We start from the raw sequence: 21,789 nt of genomic DNA, 5'->3' as shown, positions 1-21,789 counted from the left end.
CTGCCTTGAGCAGCTCTGGGAGGGCCACAGGTTTCTCCATTTCTTCCTGAACCCATCCTCACAAATGATCTATAAATCCCTCAGTCTTCTCAATATTTGCCTTTTCCATTTAAGGTAGAATGCAAATTCTCACTTCTGTTTGTTAAGTATGCTAAATATATGCAGTCGTAAAGTGGAAATGATCTCAAATACATTTAAAAGTGGGTATTAGCAATGACATGAAAATAATTTCACTACAGGGTAGCGACAAAGTGATGTTATAAGATATGTAGATCATGAGTGTTATTCAGTGGTAGTCCTGCTCAAAGTAGACCCATTGAAATTAATAGACATGGAAAACTTAGGTTCATTAATTTCAGTGTGTCTACTCTGAGTCGAACTTAAATGCAACCCAGAGACCTGATGTTCTGAACTCTAACCCACTTTATCTGGACTAAAGTTATTCATCACACTCAGCTGGTCTTCAGACTATCTAAACAATGACTGATCAAGGCAATTGGATGGGATTTAGTTACTATGGAAATGGAGATTCTCATATTTGCCTTTGATTAAATCAAAGTCCTCAAAAACACAATTAAGGTTGTTAGAGCTGTCTACCAATTTAAGCATTTCAGTTGATTAATTATGTTTTTAACAGATTAAATCAATTAAATCAAATTAAGTATACATTTTCATCATATTTATCAAATAAAATTTAACAAATAAAAGCTACCAATAGTTTTTAGAAGGGAAAGGAAAACCATCTTTAATATCCTTTTCTCTCTATTATGGTGACATAGCAGAATTGAAATAGCCCCAAAATATAATAAGTGTGCCCTTAACTCACAAACCCAGCAATTAAATTTGGCCCTTGCTGATAAAGATGGGCCCTGGTTAATCAAGCAAAGCCTTGGTTACTTATATGTAAGGCTGCAATTCAGTAGGACTTACTTCTGAGTATATATGGTTAGGATTGTGCTATAATTCACCAAATTGATTAAAGTTTACAATCTTTAAAACTAATAATAAAGAATCAAGCACAGGTATACTTAGATTGCCAAAGGGGGTGTGTGTGCATATTCAAGAATGATGCACCTACTGGATTTCATAGTTCCCCTGATACAACCATTCACTTCCCCAGACTCTAGAAGACAATGAAATATTCCCTTTCATTTCATCTGCATATTTATTTATTTATTTATTTAATTTGTTAGTCACTTTTCTTCACAAAAGTGAAGAATATGCACAAGGATTACTTAGCATTTACCTCTAAACACATTTTTACAATACAATTTAATTGTCCTATTACTAACTGTACTAATAGTGTTCTTTGAAGTTAAAATTTATCATCCTTTTTTATTTCTTTCCAATATTAATGCTTCTTTCCTCTGATTACATAATATTTGTGTTACCATTTCTAGAAAGAAATTTAATATGTAATCATGCTTACTTTCCATCCTGAATGGAAGCACATCAGCTAATGGCATGAAATGTGGCCCCAGTAATTCCGGGATCAAGTCTCATACCAAACACAAACTCCAAAAGAAACCATAGGCAAGTCACTCTTCTCTCTGCTTCAGCACATTCCCTACCCACACCTTGGCTGTCATCATTATATAGACTAATAGCAACTGGAGGCTGAGGGTACCAATGCTTATGTGGCCCCTATTGCACCAGCCACACAGAAGAGGGTGGCATCAGCAGTTTCATGGAAACCTTGAGGTATGGGCAAGTACAAACCATGCATAAATTGCTCCCTAAAAGGAAGCAAAAAGATTTAAATGTGCATAAAGTTATGCATGGCATGGAGAAAGTGGACAGAGAAAAGTGTCTCTCCCTCTACCATAACTAGGGTTGCCAGGTTCAGGGCCTGATCCTGATCCTGTATCTTTAGGAGAAGAGAAAGTCAGCCAAGTGCAGGTGTTCTTGCAACATTGTAATGAGAAAAACCACAAGGTAGAATTCTCCCTTCCCCCTGCACAACTGTTAAAGATACAGAAGACCTCTTGGAGGCCAGGCCTGGCAACCGAGAGTTCTTTTGTATCTTTAAAAGTTGTGCAGGGGGAAGGGAGAATTCCACCTTGTCATTTTTCCCATTACAGTATTGCAAGAACACCTGCACTTGGCTGACTTTATCTTCTCCTAAAGATACAGGGTCAGGATCAGGCCCTGAACCTGGCAACTCTCATAACACTAGAACTCATGGACATCCAATGATGCTGAATGTTGTAAGATTTAGGAGAGACAAAAGAAAATACTTCACACAGCACATAGTTAAGCTATGGAATTTGCTCTCACAAGAGACAGTGATGATCAGCAACTTGGATGGCTTTAAAAAACCAATTAGACAAATTCATGAAGGACAAGGGTATCAATGGCTGCTAGCCATTATGGCCATGCTCTGCCTCCACAAACAGAGGCAATATGCTTCTGAATACCACGTGCTGGAAATCATAGGAGGAGAGAGTGCTCTTTTGCTCAGGTCCTTCTTGAGAGTTTCCCATATGTGTCTGGCTGGCCACTGTGAGAAGAGAAACAGGATACTAGACTAGATGGGCTATTGGCCTGATCCAGCAGGCTCTTCTTTTGTTCTTAAAACCCAAGAAAGTTCTCACTTCTGTTTTTAACTTCTGGAGGTGCTTTCGTAAATACCAAATGGCATGTGCATAGGGATGAGTTCCATTGGCTGATGCCACTTCAGAAGCATTCTGTTTTTTTATCATTAATTTTTATTCAAAGTTTCAAAAAACAAAACAGAACAAAACAAAACAAAACAAAACAAGTTAATAACTAATACAATAAAATAAAATGTTGACTTCCGATTTGTCGCAGATCAGTTATAGATCTATAATATATAACAAACCTGTCTCTTAATATATTACAAAATCACTTTCCTCCAGTAGTTATCTTAATTAATCATCAAATCTCATTAACATTACTTTATTCTTTCCGCAAAAAGTCAAAGAGAGGCTTCCACTCCTTGAGAAATATATCCATCGATTTTTCTCCAAATAAACATGTCAATTAATCCATCTCATCAAGTCTGCTAGGTCCACTAGTTTCAATAGCCATTCTCAGTGTTAATTCCATCTTCCATCTCCATCCTTGCACCCATAATAATCTTGCTGTCATAGTCATAGTAGTCATATAATAAAAGTCTGATAGGAATTTCTTTCATCACAAATATTTCCTTGCCATCAATTCCAAATGTACCACTGAAATGTTGTTGTAAAGCTGCATCTCTGCTCGTCCTTTCCACAGAATGCACCATCACATCTCCCGAGAGTTCTTCCATTGTCACACATCTGGAATTAATTCTGTAAACTTTCTCCATTTCAAGTTCCATCAAATCCTTCCAATCCAGGAATTTTTTTGAACCGTTGATATCTTTATCTCTAATCTCTTCACCAATTCCTTCAAAGACAGCGCTGAATTCCAAACAGTGATATTTGTCTCCAGGATCCATCACAGCCATAAAATCCAAATATTTTTCCAAGTCCATATTTGATATATCTATTCCAATCTCCAGGGCTCGAACCTTTCCTTTAATTTCTCTTTCATCTTCTTTTATTTGTCCAGCTGTATCTTTGGTCTCATCCACCTCCCCTCTCACAGAATCCTGAATTTCCATCAGCTCCTGTCTCATTTTGCCAAATTCACTTTTCATCTCTTGTCTGCTCTGTCTCAGCTCCTGTCTCACCAGCTTAATCTCATTCATTATTTTCTGAAACATATCTAAATAGAGAACCCCTTCCTGTACATCCAGGGTCTCAGCCACCTTCTTGATTGTCATTCTTAACTATTCCCAAGCAAAGAACAGTTTATTTCTTTTTCCAGTCACAAAGGAGTTAATCCTCCAAGCCTGCTGACATCACCCTCTAGACAGCACAAACCGCCTTATCTCTTATGTGTCCAAAAGTGCAAAACAAATTTAGTTCACAGCATCCAAAAAATTAATGGCATAAAAAGTAAGCAGATTCGTCAAAAAAAAAAAAGTAGACCAGAAAAAATAGTCTCAAATGTCATAAAATCAGATTTCCTCTTTAGATTAGTTGCCCCTCATCTGTTTATATCTTTAAAATGCTCAATTCCATGCCAGCTTTTTGCAATAAAAAACAAAGATAGGCTATTTCAATTGTCTTCCTCCTTAATTCCGTGTATATGAGAGAAAGTTATAACTCACCCAGGGATTCTTTGTTGCCGATCCTTTAACAAATCTCTTTTACTGTAATGATAACAAAATGATAAGAGTAGATAGAAGAATGCTTGCCTGTTAGAATACGTTTTTCTTTAAAGAAAAAAAAAGTCTTGCTTAATCAGTTTGAGCTTGCTTGAAATTTCCTGGCTCCGTCTGACGTTGCTGGCAGGTCCTTCGTTCCTAATGAATTCAAGTCCCCCAACAAACACAATGAAGCTTGTGGATAATCTCTTCGTTTCTCCCTTGCCTGGGAGAAAGTTTTTACCAGTCAAAAAAACCTTTTGGCTGGTTTTAAAACTGAAAAAGCTTCCTCTGAGACGAGAGCTCTCAGAGGCAGGCACAAGCTAAGCAATCCTTCCCGGAAGTCCAGAAACATTCTGTTGACCTAACAGGCAGTATTGATTCATTTTGTTCTATTTTCACTATCTCATTTTTACCAGTCGAATTTTTCCCCTCCCCAAAAATATTGACATCGGTATTGATATTATCATCGATATTTTGAAAGGTGATGTCAATAAATGAAAGAAAATATTGAATATTTGAAATAAAATATTGATAAAGGAAAGGAAAATGGCTTTGCCTCCACTGCTGTGACTGAGGATGGTCAATTTTCATATTAGCAAGCTGAGGCTGGAAAGGAAAGAAGGAAATCACTTTTTGGTCAGGGGTGGGAAGGGCTGCAACCTCTGCATCTTCCCAGCCACTTTGCTCTCTGGCCTCACTCTAGCTCTTGCTGGCTCTTTCTACTGCTTTAGTTTCTTCCCAAACTTCTGCTTGCCATTGGGAGATGCAGGGCCAGATTTACGTACAAGCTGAACAAGCTACAGCTTAGGGCCTCACATTAGAAAGAAAAAAACACATTTACAACATTGCCACTGGGAAACCATAAACATCATACAAAATGAAGATAATTTTTGGTAGGTATTGAATATCATTGTTGCGGCTTGCTTGCTGACAACAGTAAAGAATTCTATAGAATGTTGTACACATGTGGCCTTTTGGATTCTTGCAGAAAACAGCCCATGTGTATATATAAATTATATCTAATTTATATATTATAACCTTATATTACATTGTTTAATTATGTTATGTGTTTGACAAATTCATAAATAATGTGCACACGTATAACTTGTATTTTTAATACCTATAAAACACGACTATCAAATTCTGTTTAATTGTACAGCCTGTATTTTGCATTTATTTGTTGAAGAGGGAAGGGCGTCACTCATGTTATGGTTTAGGACCACAACAAGTTTAAATCCGGCCCTGGGGAGATGAGCAGAATAAGGTTAAATCCTCCACTGTACCTCCAATGTTGCATGCCCACTGTCCCTGTCCCTTCCTTGCTGCTCAGTTGCCAGTTCCATTGCCAGTTCCATCTGCCTGGGTTAGTACTTTATTGGGATGCTGCTCTCCAGATGAGGTGGGTGGGGCTGCCCTCCCCATCTGTCTGGGATGCCAGTGGGGAAGATGAATATGTATGACCACAGGGCTTTGCAGTACACCTACAATAAACAATAACCTCTGGTAATAGATTCATCCAGAAGACCTGTCACAATTTTTCATATCTTGATGTGATCTCCATACTTGTCCCTGATTTCTATTAGAGGAATGACAATCTTTGAAAAGCAGCAATAATATATGTCAATAAGATTTTTAAAATGGTTAAATTGTCCCTGATTTTTTTTAAAAAAACTTTTTTAAAAAGGAAGAAAACAGTTGTGTGTATTTACTTTCAGTGAGATAAACATATTTAGCACAAGAAATTAGAATGCAACTGATGGAGCATATTACATTGATGTATTTTTTTGCCCTTTTCCCGATATCACTGAAGCCAGTGGTCCATTTCAGAGCACTGGAATGGCTGACAAGTTCAGTGAGCAAAAATTCATTTTAGAAGAATGCACTTCTAAATGTGTCGACATTTAGTGTCTTCCATGACTGAATATTAATCATAGTTAATCTCTCAAAATTACATACTTTATTTTTTCCTGATTTCAAATCTCTTTTTAAACCTCAAAATTAAAAGCATTTACTCTCATGGTTCTGTAATGTAATGACATCATATTAAAGCAGAAGGGAAATGTTTTCATTATGGAGTTATTATTAAAGTGTTCTGATGAAGGATAATACAAGGATTTGTATTTATCATTGGAAATGTGTTTAACTGCTATCGGTGGTTGCATGGCTTTTATTTTTGTCAGTGTAAAATGTGGCACTCTAAAATGTGAAAGCAGAAGATGTAACTCAGCAGAACTGCTACATCATTATATGCTCAGATCATTTGAAACAACACAAACTCAGTTCAGATTCCTGGTTCCCCTGCCTGACCACCTTTGCCAGCTCTGTGAATACAAACCATGCTCTTCAGTTATACAAAATGGCCCACTCTCTCAAACCTTTTGTACAGCTTGAGATCTGGTGGCTAACTCCAAGCCATTGGAATTTGTGTCACATAGCCTATTTGACTTGGTAGCCAGCAGCTATCGAGCAGAGTTGATATGCAAAATCCCACCAGAGAAAGGTTTGATCTTTGCAACTGGCTGGTAAGAAGCTGTCTTGAGGAGCTAAAGGATGCATTGTTGTTAACTTTGGAGGCGCTGATGCTGTCTCAAAACCTCCTGTTTCTCTCAGCTCAACATGCATGTTTGTTAATGAAAGGCAACCTAAGTCTACAGTATTCTCCCTCAAGACTCTGCAAGGCTGCCCTGAACCTTCCCATTACTCAGAAAAAATGGGAAACATGAAATAATAGAATAGCTGGAACTTTATTCCATTATTTAGGTCAATTCAGGAAAAATTCTGATGTTTATGTTCTGCAGAAAGTAATAGAGTCAGCAGTGATGGAAACTGACTTTGAGACTCTCATTAGGATGCAAATGAACATTTGCCCACTCCTCTAACCAACACTGATTAAAGGAAAATGTCTGATCTTTATTAACAAATTCAGAATATTAATATACTGTCAATGTGTACAGCTCTTTTCCTAAAGGGCTAGATTTGACAGTCTAATTTGATAAAAAGGGAAACAGATGCACTTTTTCACAGGGAATAATTTTACACACACACACACACACACGGATGTTACCAAACAGTGGTCCTTAACTTTTTTTTTTTAATATATCAATGGTTCATTATTGTTTGCAGTTTTGAACATTTGAGCATTGGCATGATTTAATGGTTTGCAGTCTTACTATTTCCCAAATACAGCAAGGGATAGATATATCCAATAATTCTTCAGATGTCTGAAAAAATGGATCCAGTCTCTAGACGGTGTGATTTCTGGATTCTGGTGTGCTAATGATGACATTAACATAGGATACCAGTAGGGCAGCTGCCTCTTTTCTGTGTAGTGCCCTGGAACTGACAGTATGTCATCATGCAACATCATTCCTAGAGATGTAGTGACCCCACTGTGCAAGTGTGCAACAGCCATGATGCAGTGGGCTCTGTGCCCAAGCCATGGCTTTCTTTTCAAAGAAAAATAAGTTCACCAGTCCTCAGGCCACCTTGTTAAATAGTAACACAACCCTTACTTTGCATTTCAGAGAACTTTGGCTCCATCCCCCAAATTCCTCCCTTCACCTTTGTTTCTCTTCAATGGACCAGTTTTGCCCTGTCTGCCATGCCAAGGCCCAAGTTCTTACCCCCTCCTGCCATGGCATTCCTGGTGCTCATGACTAAGCCTCAACCTGTCCTTCACTTTCTGTGAAACACCAAAGAAGAAATGGTAAAGCGGGCTATATCCCCTGCTAGGCCTAGGCATCTTTCACCCCACTTTGGGGATTGCTCCATGGCAACTCATGCCCACTGGACCTGGTAGGACTGCTAGGAGGTTACAGTGGCATGCCCAATAATGTCATATGGGATGTGGCCAGGTTTTCTGTTACACTCCTCATCCTCCTCCCTTGCAAAGATACTGTGGGCGCTTAAGCATTGCAGTTTTAGAAACAGCAGTTAGTATTTAAACAGTATTATTGATACTTAGCACCTTGTTCAGAAGAGGTTCCTGCTGTCACAGTATCTAGTGTGGTTTCATGCTACAGTAACTGTACATTACTGACATAAACCTTCTGAATTCCATGGGGATTGCGCCCTGGTAAGTATGTAAAGGATTGCAGTTTGAATTGGTTAATCTTAAAGGTGCTGTACAGGACTGTTAACAAGGGACCACATATATTTCCAGGAAAAACATTATTCCCCTCTCCCAGCTTATTCACTCATTTACTTCTACATCTTTTTTTCCAGAATGTGGAATAAGGTGGAGGGAAATTAAGTAGATTAGGTCATTAGAACATGGGAGACCAGGATTAAGATCAGCCATTAAGCTCACTTTGTGACCTTCAGCCAATCACTGTCTCTCATCTACCTCATAGGGTTGCTGTGAGGATAACATGGGGAAAATGAGATTTATGAATGTCACCTTGGGCTCTTTGAAGGAAAGGTGGAATGGATGCAAATGTAATACTGATAAATAAGGAACAATCAAATTTAAAAAGCCTTTCAGGAGCCTGCCTGCCCCTGATGTTGAATTGGGGAACATGGGTCAGGTTTGGAATTATGAAATAGCCCAACCTGAAAATCAAGGAAAAAAGAATTGGGGACACAACCAGGATATTCAGGCCTACAAACATTGACATTTACATGTAGGTCCTGAGCAAATTCAATGTGTGGCTGTCTGCTGCTGGAACAGGCTTGCCTGGGTGGGATGTACAGATGGGGTGCAATCTATGCTTCCATCCTATATAGGATCTGCACACTGAGTTCTCATCTGAACCATTCTCTGCACCATCCTATATTTTGTAATAGCATTTTAAGTTTGCCAATGTTGTGGAATTTTCTCCTTAGTGGAGTCCTTGTCCAGGAAATAACACTGAGGCAGGTTGAAGCTTACAGCTCTTTATTATACTTACAATTGCAAGGAGTCCCGGCCAGCATGTGCTATGGCAGGAGACTGCCTTCTTCCCCACATCAAGGGTCTTATATAGGTTTGTACAAGGTACAGTCATGTGTCCCAAGGTACCCAATAAGGGGCTTTACCTGTTTCCTGCTCCCATCTGGCTCTGTGATTCATCAGGTAATTCTCCATTAGTGGGAAGTTAGAACGCACATACTCATCTTTTGTCTGCCTTGTCCTGTTGCAACATTTGTCCCCTTCCACCTTATCTACATACTAATACCAATGACCCTCAGAGGTGGAATTTTCCACTTCAGCAAAGTGTTTTACTGTCTTTTTATTCTTTTACCAAAATGCCAAGGAAAAAAACCCATAAGCAACAGGCTGTACCATCAATAGATAGTAATCACTTTAATGTTAAGGGAATCGAGGCAGTGTTTTATGTGTTCCACATCACCATGGACTAGAGCAGTTCCAGACAAGGTTTTACTAATTTTTTTTTTAAATCAAAAATTCAGGAGCCTAAGTCCTGAGACAGTTGAAGAGATAGATTTCTGGTGGGCTTTTCTCATACCTAACATGAGTTCCAGTTTGTTCTAAATAAAATGGATGTTCTTTGTGTAAATAGTAAATCTTACAAACACCACACAGTATTGTTCTGCACTCAGTATCTCCACATCAAAACTGGTAATAGCACACAGTGAACTTACATAATAAATAACCTCAGTTCAAATCAAGCTGTAAGCACACAACCCTTTTTAATATGGTACAGTAGGGCCCCGCTCATATGGCAAGTTCCGTTCCGGACCACCGCCATAAAGAGAAATCCACTGTAAAGTGGAATGCATTGACTAACATTGTCTAAAATGGCTCCCGATGCCCAAAAAACACTGTAAAAGTGGAACAAGCACTGTAGGAGTGGGGCATTTCTGCAATTGACAACCACTGTATTGGTGGAATGCTGCAAAGTGGAGTGCTGCAAAGTGGGGCCCTACTGTATTCCCATTTCAGAGCTTTATCCTTTAAGCTACCATTCCCATCATGCATTCGTATCCAAACGTTGCCAGGCTCACAGCATCCATTGATGGCCAAAAGGAATTTATCTTAGCATAATGTCACTCCCCTCTCAGTATAATTATTAATTCCACCAGCTTTTAATGAGAATGAACTGCTGCAGTATTAGAAAACACTTTAAAAAAAATTAACCCCTCCAACACAACATTCCCATCCATTAAACAAAAATGGTATAAGTAAAAATACCATTTATTTTATGAAGAAACTCAAAGCAGGTCCAGAGATGTTCACACAAACAGGCAAGTCACAGTAAAATAAAAATAAGCAAACAGCAATGCTGATTAGGAAAGCAAACAGTCCTGGGGCCTGGCTTCCAGAAATGTGCTGTGTGGGTGTTGTCTTCAATAAGCAGTCCTCAGAAGAGCTGTACTGCTGTCCTAGCAGCAGTATCTCCAGTCCCATGTAGTTCAGTCCCCAGCAATTCCAGGTTGGTTGGGAGAGACTCCTGTCTGAAACCCTGGAGGATTACTGCCTATATGGACTAGGGTTGCCAGGTCCATGGCCTGAGACTGATCCTGTATCTTTAGGAAAAGAGAAGGTCAGCCAAGTGCAGGTGTTCTTGCAACACTGTAATGAGAAAAACCACAAGGTGGAATTCTCCCTCCCACTCCACAATTTTAAAGATACAGAAGACCTCTTGGAGGCCAGGCCTGGCAACCAAGAGGTCTTCTGTATCTTTAAAAGTTGTGCAAGGGGAAGGGAGAATTCCACCTTGTGGTTTTTCTCATTACAGAGTTGCAAGAACACCTGCACTTGGCTGACTTTCTCTTCTCCTAAAGATACAGGATCAGTCTCAGGCCAGGAACCTGGCAACCCTAATATGGACAGATGGTCGGACTGGGTAGAGGCAACCTCCTGTATTCCTATGTAACTAAGTGAGTAGATACACATCAAAATAGTGCTAGTCTGCTAAGCAAAATTACATTCCCCACCCCAGCAAACTGCATGCCCTTGGAGCTCCAGAAGGTTCTTACTTCCCAAACAATTCTAAAACTATTATCTTCCCTGCTGACTAGTTGCAACTGCCAAACTTTCTCTTCAGCCCCCACCTTAACAATTATTTTCAGCTATCAAGCCAAATGTAAAAACCTAGATAAAAGATCTTCATCTCACTCTGCATACTGGTAAGAATAGGATGCTAAAATATCTTGGAAGCAGCATTTGGAGTTAAGCAACATTCAAATAATCTGGTGTCACCTGGAGATTCTGTTTCAGTCTGCAATGCAAATTAACCTTGCAACTCTATCATTCTCCTTAAACACCACAGGTATCTCCAATTCTTTCCTAATATTTATGAAGATTCATAAACTTGCCAGAGCTTGGAATTAAATCTCAATTTTATGAGACAATGTTACAAAAAGAAATTATTTGCTTATGGTACAAACATGCATTTCTGCAGGGAAGGTAAAAATTGATTTTTCAGTCCTCCAATTTATCCAGAAGGTAATTTAGATATATCACTATTGAAGCAGAATGAAAGCACCAATTTGCTAAAAAAAAATCAATTTGCAAATTGTGCCTGGATTGCAGCAAGATTTTGTTCCTATTGGAGTTCAACGAAAATAATTTGCAGAAGCAACTGAGATATCCCCCACATAAACTTCATAACCATAATTTCTTAGATAATAATGAGGAAGAGATATGGGCAAATGGAGAACACTAATCAGTGGGTTTTGCAAATAAAGAAGGGGGAAAATAAGGAAATAAATGAGCAGTCTCACTCCCTTTACACTAGATGGCACACCTTCTCAATTACTGAAGGAGATCCAGAGAGGAGCTGTTTGCTGTTTACTGGAAAAAGAAACACTTCTTGCTTCTCTAACATTGTTGGTTGTGACATCCCCACTCGCCTATCACTGCCTTCATGCAGCAGATGGGGGGAATGTCAGCCTCTATTCAATGTATTATCAACCCTTTACACGTGTACAGAGGCTATTCAACACTTCCTAAGCTTTGTGTGCAATATTTTTCCTCACAGCCTGGGTACTCCACAGGATCCCACCCTTATGTCTTGGTGATCCTGGATACCCCAAACCCACTGTGTATATAGTTATTGCTAGGTTGTTTGTGAGACAATCCTTTCCTTCAAGGGATACCCTTATGGTATAGTGCTGCCACCAGTTTCAGGATGAAACACCTTTATGCTATTTACCAAGAGACACTGAAAATTAAGAGTTTTAGTTTCAGTACCATTTGTTTATTCATCAACTCCCTGACTGATATTTACTTATGGTATGTGATAACCAAACATAGGTGTAAGTATGGGACAATTAAAAAAAGATACTTTATTATTCTCAGATGATAATTTTTAAACCTTACAGATAAAAATAAGCTCTGACACAGTATATCACTGCACTATCTAACTATATCTTAATTCTACCCAGGCCAACCACCATCCTCTACCCCAATTCCTAATCTATCTATCTACCCAAGCCCTAGAATAAAATCAACTGATTCCCTCACTGACAAAACCTCCAGTATATTTTAAACACAAGCCCTCACTCATTCCCTCCTCCCAACCAGATAATCCAACACCCAGTCAGAGACATTCACACCAAACACTCACACCCTAACATTCCATTATACTCCCCCCTCTCCACTTTCCAAATAAGGGCATATGTTAGCAAATAAACATCAACAGAATCAGGAGTCCATATTTACATAGTCTTGTGATGTCACATTGGTAGATGAAACAAAAGGAGGGAGATTTGGCATGGATGACTGGGAAATCAAAACTATTTCATGTGCATATAGAGATCAAAATGTGGTGAAGCAAATGTGCATTCTATTTGGATGCGACAGATCTTCAAACAACCCCCTTCATGAATTTACTACATACATGAAGAGGAAGTGGGGTCACATCTGCTGCCACATACTCAAACATCAACATGCCTGCTGGCCAACCCTGCATTTGTCATTAATGAGAAAGAGCCCTGTACACATAGGGTCCTTTTGCATTTATGCAGAATATGTGACCACATTGGTGTTTGGAGGCATGGGCAGTAGGTGCAGTCCTTCTTCTCCCTCACACCTCAACAGTATGAACATTTGAATGGAGTTGTCTGCACACCCCATATAAGCTATAAAAATTCTAGTTATCAGGTTGGGCCTGGAGGCAGAGCCCAGAGCAGGTGTGGGATACAGCCACAGCTAAAGTTGAGAGGCATACTTCCTGTTCCCCTAACATGCTTGGAAGATTACTTTTAAAAAGTAATAAGTTACAGTTACATGGCCCAAAAAGTAGTAATTACAGTTACAATTGCAGTTGCTCTGAAAGTAGCTGATTACTTTTCCTCCAAAGTAATCACTACAATTACATTTCAGTTACTTTTTTTTAAAAAAGCCTACAAGGTGCTCGCCTTGGCTGCTGCACATCTAAGTGGCCTAAAACAACATTAAAAATAAACAAACACATACAGAGGTAGCAGAATAATTATTTTTATTCATAAGATAGCAATGGTGGTCTCTCTGCTGGTAAGGGTGGTGGGAGAAAGGCTGAGGCCACTACTCAGATCTTTGCATGCCAAACCAAGTGCAACACCACCCCACTCAGCCAGCCAGCATAATCTCTCTCACTTAACCACCTCATGGACCCTGTCCTGCCACCAACTAAGGGACACTCACTCAAGCAAACATTTTCCCCTGAGATGCAAAAAAGTTAAAATACTGCAAATGCAGCACAGTAGCAAGAGAGGGTGGTGGAGGCCACTTTGTGTGCCAAGTGCAAACACAGTATACACACAAACGCATACACATTGTCATCTTTCACCTCCACACCATTCTGCTGCTGCCTCCTTCTCCTCCTTTATCCATGTTCTTGCCCTCGGGCTCCTTTTTCCCTCTACTCCATTCTTCGCCACCACCTTCCATTTTTTTAAACAATTGTTTTCTCCACTCCACCTCGTCTCACTCTCCACCTCCTCCCTCGTCGCCTCCTACCTACCCACAGAGCACGACGGAAGAGCGATGCTGCACAGAAGCCCAGTTTGAGGCACATGATTTTCATCCACAAATCAGAGAGCAGAAAACTTCCCCTGCTCCCCCCCAAGTAATGCCCAAAAGTAATTCTGGAACATTACAATTACTCCACAAAAGTAGTAAAATTACTCCTAGTTCTATTACAATCAAAATGTAAAGGAATTACCCACTCATTACTCAAAAAAGTAATGAATTACAAGTAATTCGTTACTTGTAACTAGTTACTTCCAAGCTCTGCATATAACATAAATGGATGAAGATCACAGAAGGGGAGGGATGCCTTTGATTCTTGCTTTTCTAACAAATGGACAGAAACGTAAAGCAAACAATGATAAAGACTGTTCCCTTCGCTCTTCCCCATTCAGTTAATACTCATATTTACAGCTTTACATAATCATCCTAACCATCGTCACTCAGAAGCATGTCCCAGTGAATTCAGTAGGATTCACTCTCTTCTTGGGTGAATGTGTATAGCAGGGGTAGCCAAGGTGGGGGCTCCAGATGTTGGTGGACAACACTAATTGTCTCTGACCATTGGCCATGCTGGCTACAGCTGATGAGAGATAGAGTCCAACCATATCTTGAGGCCACCATGTTGGCCAGTTCCCTGATGTCTAGGATTACAGTTTTTCATTGCAGCCCTATATATTGGGAGCAACTCTCCTTACATTCATTATGCCTGAGTAGACATGCATGGGATTATGCTACCTGTTAGATAAGGTTATCAGACAGATTATGATGACTCAGTAACTTCTGAATCCACCATAAATGTCTCTTTGTAGTTTAACCAAGCAACCTGGTTCTCAGGCAGAACTGTCTGTTTTCATTCTTCTCAATCTGGGAAGAAAGGAATGATACAAATTAAGATCCAAAACTGGTCACTCTCATTAGGTGGCTCAAGGCATATCTTACTAAGCACTCTCAAGGTCTTTGTTTCTCTTATTTTGTATGTTTGGATCCCACCTCCTCCTGGAATTCAAATCGATCTACAAAAACTCTAAACACTAACATAATCCAAGCATAAACACTAAAATAGATAATCTCATTTTGCAGTACATTTCTCTTCTGTTGGGAGCAGCAGCCAGTTTTTGGATCCAAGAAAACAGACTCTTATGATTATCACGAAATGGGTAAATGTTATTTTCTACTTCTTAAGGGGAGGTGGAGAGAAAATTTCCTGTTTCCCCCTGTGGGTTATTTTTTCCTAAATATCACTATTTCTGGCAAACATGGCTTCCCTCTCTCTTTCAAAAGCAGTCCTAACTGTACCTAGAATGTTTTCTAAACTGATGTCTGCAAACGTATAGCTTCATTCTATGCATGCTTGTTTGGAAGTGTGGAGCATGGTGTGACGGAGCCACCCAAAAGATGCAGCATATGATTCAACAGCAGACATTGAGGTGGGAGACATGGGGCCCTGCCACAGACAAGCAAAAGGGCTAGGAAGGGGTTGAGTGCAGAAACAGATCAAGATGAGGGGCAGAGTCAGCAGGTGCAGTGTATAAAGATGACAACAGAAGGGGAAGAAGGCAAGACGGATGCTGCCAAAAGGGGAAAGCAGGCAGAGGTGTGGGAGTACAGAGTGGCATGGTACAGAGTGGCAAAACTGGCACTGAAGTTCTTCAGCTGGTTGTAATTGGGCCGAAAGATGGCAGCAGAGACTTGGGAACAACAAACATTTGGTACTACAACAATATCTGAACTGGGAAGCCTGTCTGAAATAATATAGTGCTGAGTGGCAACAAATACAGCAGCAGATAGCAATGAGGCTTTGAGGAAGACACAACTCAGAGCCATATGAACCAATTATATTACAGGAAATGTGTGGATATGGTTTATTCGCTAGATGGTAGGTACATCTGGGTGGAGTTTCCTAGTTCTGTTCTTCTAAAGAGGCAATGAAGTTCTCATCTAGGTTCCTGATTGGTGGGTCTTCTAAGCCTTTCATGACAGTGAATAAGGCCCCATCTGCATTATACATTTAAAGCAGTAACATATCACTTTAAATAGATATGGCTTTCCCCAAAGAATCCTGGGAATTGTAGCCTGTTAAGGATGCTGAAAGTTGCTAGGAGACACCCTATTCCCCTCACAGAGCTACAATTGTCAGAGTACCCTGGGAAGAGAGATTGTTAAACCATTCTGAGAACAAAACATCTCATCATGTCCCTCGACAGTTTCCTATGGTGTTGAACTAACTGCCCAAAGCAAGCCCCAATACTTCAGGAAGCAGGTGTGATCCCAACTATGCACTCATAGGCAGAAAGCACTGTTAGAAGTTCAATGGTGCACCTCCTTTGAAAGCTTATGGCAAGGCAAGAAACGTCAGGGCCCTGCTCCTTATCTCACTTCACTAACTGAAGGGGTATCACTCATCTCACTTCTTATGACTGGCTGAACTGTATGTTTCATTGACTCTAGTATATCATAAAGCAAAACAAAGTTTGAAACGTAGTAGTATAACTCTGGGATGGGGAACCTGTAACCCTCCAGATATTGTTGGATTCTAGCTCCCATCAGCCCCAGCCAGCCTGGCCCATGGTCAGGATGACAAGAGCTAGAAAACCACAAATTCCCCATCCCTGTTTTAACACGTCACCTAAAGAAACTTTTAGTGTAATTGTGGTGTGTGTGAATAGTTAACATTCCAAGAAGATCCAGGGCACCAGAGCTACTAGTGTAACATAAGATGCAATGCACTATGGGAACTGTAGTTCTTACAGGGGCTCTTCCAGTACCCCTCCTAGTAGGCACACAGTGTGTCTTACATGGAACAATGGAAAGGTGGGAGAGAGGAAGGGAAAGAAAAGGTGGCTTTCTTTCCTTTCTGCTGCTGCTGCCCATGCACTCTGCCAATAAACCAGGTAAGGGAGAGGGAAAGTGTGTTTGGGGTAGCTGGGGTGGCAGGCCAAGGAGGATGGTGGAGGCAGGTGTAGAGTAGGGGTGGAACTTCCTCTTTTGAATGTTCAGATTTTGATCCGAATCAGAAGAGGAATATTAGGAGCTAGGAGGCTCGCATCCTGTTTTGAGTGGGAACTTCCAAGCTTCTGTGGTTTGCTTCTGAACCAGGCTCAGACAAACTCCCACAACATCACTAACTGCATTTGGGAAACAAGAGTGATAACAGTTGCCACTCAAGAGGGTCAAAAGTGCCTGCAGTTTCCTAAGCTTTCCTGGCTTTCTAAAGGCACACCCTTCACCCTCTTAACTCCTTCATTTAAGTGGTTCCTCTTTTATGCCATGCGCTACTTGGTGCGTGTGCGTATGCTGGTGTGAATTATTGAAAAGGGTGTTGTTTCCTTCAAGGATTGTTAGCTTGAATTAAAGTGTGGTTTTAAAATTAGTATTTGTTTCTTAAGCTTTCAATACAAAACAGAGTCAATATAAAACTATAACCAAATCATACAGTGTGGTGTTTTGCTATCTATAGATTGCTACAGAGGCGAACAACTTTACTCTCAAAGTGCCTTGCAAACAATTCACAGTGGGCCCTTGAAGGGTCTAAAACTCTGTTTCCTGGAGTTGATGTCAACAGACCTCTGACAATACAGAAAAGCTACACTGGATGGCTACTTTAGGATGCAATAGTGGCAGAGAAGTGGGCCTTCTTTGCCACCCTCTCTGCTGCACAGTAGGCAGAGTTATGATGTTTTGCTCATGCTCGATCAGCCTCACAGCACGTCTTTCACCACTTGCACTCTAGCCATCATCCAGACTGTTTCATTGCCCTTATCTCAGTAGTGTATCAATGTGCAAACCAAGTCCACAATGCCGGAGTGGGCTCTTGGGGACAATCGTGAAGAGCCCGACGTACCTTGCAGTTCCACAACATGGCAAGGGCTTCAACAGGATCATCTGCTGTATCTACTGGGAACTCCCCCAGGGCATTCAGGAATCCAGTGGATTTCATTCATCTCCAGGAGCTGACCATCTTAATCTGTGCACCACCCCTGCAGGGGAGGATTGGAGCCATAAGTCTAAACTTCACCAGGAAGTGGTCTGACCATGACAATGGAGTAACAACCACCACCATCTCCAAATCACCCCTTCCTCCATCTGGAGCAAAAACCAAACTGAGGGTGTGCCCTGCCCTATACACGGGCTGGTGACAACTTGATACAGCCCCATGGTTGTCATAGAGACCATGAAGTCCTGAGCCAGAACACTAGAGGCAGCCTCAGCATGGACATTGAAATCACGTAGGATTATTATTCTGGGCTGCTCCAATACCACAGCCGAGATGGCCTCTGCCACCTCAGTCAGAGAAGCTGCTGGGCAGCAGGTTGGACGGTACACCAGCAGCAGCCCTAGTTTCCTGCTTGGCCCAACACCAGGTGCAGGCCCTCATAGCTAGCTCCAATACAGAGTGGTTTCCTGATGACAGAGACGGAAGTTTGTGAGTGAGGGATGGAAGAGAGGCATGATACTTTTCAAGTATTTCCTAGCTATTTTGAAGTCTTGAGGAAGATCCAGCTATTATGGGCAATCAGCCCATCTCTCAAAGAAGAGATTTCCTTGCAACTTTGCCAGGACTATTAAGGGCATCTCCCCATCAGTACTTCTAGCACCATTAGCACCCTCTTGACCAAATCCTACAATCTTACAACAAAAAGTTAGGAAAACAATGACAGCAAGATGTTCAAAATGCAAGGCATGTGAGCAAAGCTTCAGAAAATAGGATAGGATGGATTCAGGCAAAAGAAGATGAATTTTTTAAAAAAAGCTTTGATAATCTTTTCATCCTTCCTTCATTATTTTTCATCCCTCTTTTTTTGTGAGCAGGAGAACCTAAACAGACTAACCACCATTAAATACATATAGAATTCATAAAGCCAGTGCTTTTTGGTTTTAAAAAATGAGGTGCCAGTATCAGCACAAAATGGATGCTATGATTAGCAAAAAAGAGGTGCCAGTTAGGGTTGCCAGGTTCAGGGCCTGAGACTGATTCTGTATCTTTAGGAGAGGAGAAAGTCAGCCAAGGGCAGGTGTTCTTGCAACCCTGTAATGGGAAAAACCACAAGGTGGAATTCTCCCTTCCCCCTGCAAAATTTTTAAAGATACAGAAGACCTCTTGGTTGCCAGGCCCAGCCTCCAAGAGGTCTTCTGTATCCTTAAAAGTTGTACAAGGGGAAGGGAGAATTCCACCTTGTGGTTTTTCCCATTACAGGGTTGCAAGAACACCTGCACTTGGCTGACTTTCTCTTCTCCTAAAGATACAGGATCAGTCTCAGGCCCTGAACCTGGCAACCCTACTTAAATTTTCTGCCTATAGGTTGTCACTTTTAATGCATTTAACCCCATGCCCAAAGTCATTTAGTTAATTAGTTACTTTTGGGTAGGAATGGGTGAGAATTTCGATTCAGTTCCCATTGCAAGCAGAATTTATCAGATTCACAATTTTCAAAACAATATGAGAACCAAAACACAGCCATCCTTCAAAATTCACATTTATTAAAGTTTTGGGATGCAGTTTGCAAACAAAACATTTACAAAAATGCATATATATGGGGAAAGTGCACATAAAAATGAATACATAAGTGAAAATAACATGCAAAAAGGCATGAAATGATGAAAAATGGCTTGCAAAAATGTATATCTTTGTCAAAACGGCTTACAAAAATTTGTTTATTTGGAAAAATTCACACTAAAATGGCAGAGAATTTTCATGAGGCTTTTTTCAAAAAAAACACAGATCGCTGTAGAAATGTAGAGAACTGAATTTAATATTGGAAAGATGAGAAACTGAGAGAATCAGAACAGACAGATCTTTCCTTCCCTACTTGTGGGCAAGATCTTGTTGCTGGGAGAAAGTCTGTACTCATTAAAAAGAGAACTTATGCTGAAGACAGCTGTGTTATCTGGAGAGAGTGGTGCTTGAAGACTAAAGCTGGAACTCACTAATTGGGATAGTTGGAAAGTTGTGCGAACACACGTGCATGGCACTGGAAGGCACAGGAAAGTTCCATCAGATAAGTCTTCTGATTGGCTCTTCAGCTTCATATTAGTTGCTATGTCTTTCTACTATAAAGCTAGCATTTTTCTTTGTCCTGGTGCCTCACAATCTTCCTGACACCCTTGCAACACCTTGTGTGCTGTGCTCCTTTGCTCCTGATAGCAATGAGAATATTGGAGGGGGGGCAATGGAAAACTTCTTTTCTGAATGTTTCCAGTTTGTTTCTGCGCCTTCGCTTCTCTAGTTCTTGTTGTAGTCAATGCTTCTGCGCTTTATTTGACATAAATAGCTAGGATAGTTAGCTTATTTATTTTCATTCTGTTTAATAAATCTCAAATGTATTCTTACTGTGTTTTGGTTCTTAAGTTGCTATTCTTAATTAATTATTTTAACAAAGCTACCTCCTATTTATTGGTGTGTGTTCTTTTAGGTTAAGCTTGATACTAAATTGAGCACTTTGCCAAACTTGGCTAACTGCTATTGAGTAATCTGTTAGCTTGGAGCTCTAGGAAGCAGAGAGTCTGTTTTTTAGTTCTTGCTTTCTTTGGAATTCCACAGGTGTCTGGATTTTAAGAGGTGGGAGTCTCCTGGCCCAGACTTGAGGACAGAAGAAGTGGTGGCATCAGGGTTGGTCTTATATCATGGTCAATTCACAACTGCTGTTTGCCTGCAAGAGCTGGTTCTCAGGGTTGGGGACCCAAAGATCTTGGTTTGTGTGTGTGTGCCCTTGCATGTGCCCATCTCAAAAACAAACCATAAAACTGTTGGAAACCAGATGCTGGACTATAAAGACCCTGATTTGAACCAACATGTCTCTTCTTTGTATATATATATTATATCCATGCACATGGTGCTTTTCAAAGAATGAGAGGTCCCATCCCAAGGTGCTTACAATCTAAGAATATATTGACACAAGGGAGTTGACAGAAGGAGAGAAGTAAGGTATGAGAAAAATTGACCCTATTTCAACATGGTCTCAACCTCTGAAGATTTCTGGCTTTAAATTAAAGTGAGATCATGATAGATGGTGAGCGTAAACATATTAACAACTATGCTCCCACTGCTGCTGTTTGGGAGGGCCCAGGTTCAGTGGCAGAGCATGAGCTTTGCATGTAGAAGGTATCTATGCTCTCCAATTAAAGGATTTCAGGGACCAGGGCTGGATAGCTACTGTCAATCTAAGCAGACAGTCTTGGGCTAAATGCATCAATCTAACTTTATAAAACACCTTCATATGTTGTTCTTCTGCTACTTCAAAACAACAACACAGTAATACCAACATAATCAAAACTGCCAATCCTAGAACGTTTGACATAATCAAAATGGATTTTGCCCGTTTCTAGTTAGACAAGGCCTAATAGGAGAAAACATTTTACAAAGAAACATATTCTACGAAGATGGTGCTCCAACGGAGAAAGCTTTGCAGCTAATGTCCCACCAAGCCAAACACAGCCAGCTAGTCATTTATTGTGACCTGTCATGTGGTTAACAATTTGTTTTTTGGGCCCCAGGCTTTGTCCACCCATGCATCATGATGTCTCATATATCCAGCTTTTGCCATCTCATTTTGGTAGGCTGTAATCACCACAGACTACCAAAGAATTTCATTTCTGTAGGGACATTGTAAGTCTCAACTAAGCCATGCATTGTGTATGTTCCCTTAAGATGGAGCAGCTAGCAAGTAATGAAAAACCACTTTGCAGAGCCCTT

General features: G+C 40.4%; 2 long non-coding RNA genes across 10 annotated transcripts in view; one reads left to right on the top strand and one right to left on the bottom strand.

Moving 5' to 3' along the window:
* The window catches only part of LOC133366616 (uncharacterized), a 46,662-nt gene that overhangs the window by 19,333 nt on the left and 5,540 nt on the right, over positions 1-21,789 (bottom strand). The window lies entirely within an intron of this gene.
* On the top strand, positions 10,952-20,857 carry LOC133363179 (uncharacterized). The gene is made up of 3 exons (XR_009757614.1): positions 10,952-11,023; positions 15,180-15,256; positions 20,638-20,857. It is a non-coding gene; the product is annotated as an uncharacterized LOC133363179 (long non-coding RNA).

The sequence above is a fragment of the Rhineura floridana genome, chromosome 1, assembly GCF_030035675.1.
Source record: "Rhineura floridana isolate rRhiFlo1 chromosome 1, rRhiFlo1.hap2, whole genome shotgun sequence".
NCBI lineage: Eukaryota > Metazoa > Chordata > Lepidosauria > Squamata > Rhineuridae > Rhineura > Rhineura floridana.
This window is presented reverse-complemented; position numbering and strand designations above follow the sequence as displayed.